This window comes from Solanum dulcamara, chromosome 6, assembly GCF_947179165.1.
Source record: "Solanum dulcamara chromosome 6, daSolDulc1.2, whole genome shotgun sequence".
Lineage (NCBI taxonomy): Eukaryota > Viridiplantae > Streptophyta > Magnoliopsida > Solanales > Solanaceae > Solanum > Solanum dulcamara.
This window is the reverse complement of record NC_077242.1, coordinates 75205703-75209561: the sequence shown is the minus strand read 5'-3', so window position 1 is coordinate 75209561 and position 3859 is coordinate 75205703. Positions and strand designations below refer to the sequence as shown.

At 29.7% G+C, this 3859-nt stretch overlaps 1 long non-coding RNA gene across 1 annotated transcript; it reads left to right on the top strand.

Annotated features, from left to right (window-relative positions):
* Window positions 1-253: 253 nt before the first annotated feature.
* On the top strand, window positions 254-1657 carry LOC129893090 (uncharacterized). The gene is made up of 2 exons (XR_008767387.1): window positions 254-354; window positions 1290-1657. It is a non-coding gene; the product is annotated as an uncharacterized LOC129893090 (long non-coding RNA).
* The last annotated feature ends 2202 nt before the right edge of the window (window positions 1658-3859 follow it).

Below are 3859 nucleotides of genomic sequence, written 5' to 3'. Positions count from 1 at the left end.
TGTATGGAAAAAATCTTGATAAGGACCGTTTTTTATCTCTTAAACTGGTTTTATATATGCGACGTGAATTCAAATTAATCAAGGATTCAATAAACACCGACTAAGAAACCAAAAAATAAAATCTTAGTTGATTTCTTTGACATTTTCCTTATCTTGTGTTTGGGATTAATTTATACATAATTTAGGAAAAACATATTGTAAAATATTGTTCTTGGATTAGTATAAATTCACCCTTAGATATCCTTAGTTTCACACAAAATTAAAGTTTTTCAAAGGGTTTTTTAATTAGAAAAATGGCAAGCAAAATAACTTTTTGTGCTCTACTCTTTTGCTTTTTCCTCATGTTTGCTTCTGGTGAGTAATTCTCAAATATTTGTTTCTCATTTCTCGTGTACTTTTTTTCTTGGTTCTGTTCCATAGAATAAACACTATAAGTTCAATCTTTTTTGGTTTATAAGTTTATTTTGAGATTTACTTTTTCGCTAGTTTCACACTTTTACTTATGTTTCGTACATAGTTGTTGAGCCATAAAGTTGTAATTTTTGTGCTTTCTGATATTTTCGGTGATATTATATCACCACCTTTTTTTGGCTTAATAGTGTTGTATTAAGGTTAGGCTTAGTCTCCGTCTGCCTCTTTTTACTGAATAACACACGACCCAGACTTTAATCTGGGTAATTGAATATGAAAAAAAAAAAACTTTATGATAAAAACACATTCGCACAACCACTTTTTCGCTAGTTTGACACACCAATTATTAGTTATTTCTCTTTTTCTACGTGAACAATCGATCACCATCTACACAACTTGGTGTATTTTAATACATACGTAGTTATAGTTCATGTAGGAAAATGAAACAACTGATAACAGAGGTGAGGTGTGAAACTCGCGAAAAAATGATATTTCAAGAGTGTTTTTAATCATTATCTTTTTTTAATTTTAAAACATTGATTAGATGATCTAATCCAATTTAACTTTAAAAACTAGTCAAATTAATATTTCAGAAGCGAAAACCGTCGTATAAATTGAGACTTAAAGAAGTAACAAAAACCATGAAATGACACCAACATGGGTTGTGGTGTAGTGATAGGACTGATTCACCCTTAATCAGATGTCTCGAGCTCTAACCCAAATGGGCCTTGTTGTGCGCAATCCGAATTTAGCAGAGGTTTCACGTGCTCCATACACTGAATGAGAAACAAAAAAAAATTATGAAATGAAATGTTTTAATTTATTTCTTTTTGTTATATATTTCCTAAGATTTTTTTTTGTCCTATGATTTAATGCAGAGATGCAGATAACAGAAGCAAAATACTGTAGAAAGCCTAGTAAAGGTTGGAAAGGGAAATGTTTTGAAAAAAAATGTGACAATTGGTGCAAGAATAAGGATCATGAAGATTATGGAGATTGTTACAAGGGATATTGTTACTGCTATTATAAATGTTGAAAAATAAATAAATTAATGAAGCACAATATATGACCATAAGACTTTTCTTATGCCACAATGTGTCTTATATAATATATAGTTGACTAAATGTTTGCAATTACATGGTTAATATTGTAATAATAATGATCATAAATTATTTATGGTCTAAATGTTTGTAACGTGATGTTTTATATATGAAAGACATAGTATTACTGTGTCTCTTGCCAATTATGATTGTGTGCATGTTTTTCTTTTTTACGTTTGGGGGTGTCTTTCGGTACAAAGGAAAATATTTTTTAATTTTTTCATATTCAATCAATTGGCATAAATGTTTTATATAATGTTTTTTAAGTACACTTATTTTCCTTCAATTTTATGAAAATGTCTTCTCTATCAAAAATAGGAAAAACATTTTCCTGAATTATATTTCAACCTTCCTCCCCCCCCACCCCACCTAATTCATCCAAAGATCCTCAACCTCTAGCCCATCGGCCTGATCACCTCGTACCTCGACCGATTTGGTACTCAATCAGGGATCACCTGAGACTCGTCTGATCTAGGACCTAACCCAAGCTAAGACTCAATTTCTATCCGACCCTAACTCGAGATCTAATGTTCGATCTGAGATCCTCCTGATTCTAGGACCCTCCTGAACAAAGGGGTAGCAATAACGTAACTATTGTATGGGGTGTTCATAATATAAGGCTACTACTTTCACATTCATACTTGTCCATTAATATCACAATCCATTCTGCGTGAGCATGTAATTCGAGTCTTACATTTGAAATCAAGTTAAAGAACATGTTTATATATTATACCTATAATATAATACAATAAATTATGAAACAATACGTAACAACTATCCAAACATAGTGTTCGAGAATCCTGCAAATACTACTATGAGACAAACATAACAAGGATGGAAACAACTCAAACAATTTGTTTAGTGGTGATTTTGAAGATACCAAGAACATTGTATATCTTGACTCAACTAATCTAATTACTTTGAATAAATAAAGAAACCAACCTTTTTTCTCTCCTTATAAATATTTGCTATTAAATTCAATTCATATAAAACTCTTTGCAATTTAATATACAGAAATTTGCAATATATATGTCTGAATCTCAAGTTTGAGTTTCTGGTCATACTTTCCGGTGTACTCCTCATTGTGTCAAATGGTGAGTTTTAAAAAATAAATGTTTACTCAATGATAATATTTATGTAATCACCTTATTTAAAAGTTTTAAGTCGTTTGAAGTCGTTCAAAATGACATATTTATTTATTAGTTATGTTATGTCTACGACATGTTTCTTGATCACGTTGTGGGTTTGCGATCTTTTTTTTCATATGGGCCATCTATTTAGTCCAACTTATGCAAATTAAGGAATATAGCCGTTTAATCATATTATTTACCAAAAAAATAGCCAGACACAACATTTCTCTTCTTCTTTGTCCTCCCTCCTCCTCCTCCTTCCTCTTTTAATTTGTGTTGGTCAGAATTAAATAGTTAGTGTATATCTCATGTATAATCAGTGTATATTTCATGTATAATTAAATTATATTCAGTTTTTTCACTGTATCATAATGTATAGTCAGTGTATACTCAATATAGATCATGTATAGGCAAACTATATGAACCTTTTTGATTGTATCGTAATGTATAGTTAGTGTATTATTAGTGTATACTTTCCATGACCTTTACCTTTTTTTTTTATATAAACTATATATATTGTAAACTAATTATTTTATTGTATATATTTGAAACTAATCCTTTAAGAATTCTTTATGAAATTTCCACCGTTGTTTCTTTTTGAGAAAATTGTTTTGTTAATGGCCTATGTTTTTTAATTTTTTTTCTTTCAACTTATGGATTAGACCTTTTAGTCCTTGGTCACAAAGAAAAATGAAAATTTTATGAGAATGTTAAATTATGATCAAAATTTGTGGAAGTTATTGAAAATCTTAAACGATAGTCTAATGTTGAACAATTTATGAGAAAATATTAGGCTCGACTCTAATATTTTCCGAAAAGATAAATTTTCAATTAATAACTATATTTGCATAACTTTTAAAAATAGAGACAAAATTTAAATAGTAGCCTAAAAACGATGCAACATTGCATAAATCAGGCAAATTTTTTTTTAATAATATGTGATGATGAGGCTTGGGAACCCAGACTTCCTATCGGCTCCAAAAATATGCGGATCTGTGTGACAATCTCATCTAAAACTTAAATTATTTGAAGAGGTGTACATCATTATTCATTAATTTACTAAAGTACAAATAATAAATTTACTTTTTATTTTTCTTCAATTTTGCATGCCATTTTCCTTTTGTGGGTGCATTTTTGGGTTGCCAAAAATTGAGTTCTACATTTAGTGGACAATGTTATGATGATGCTCTTTGTGCCACTAAATGTTTTACTGAGGGA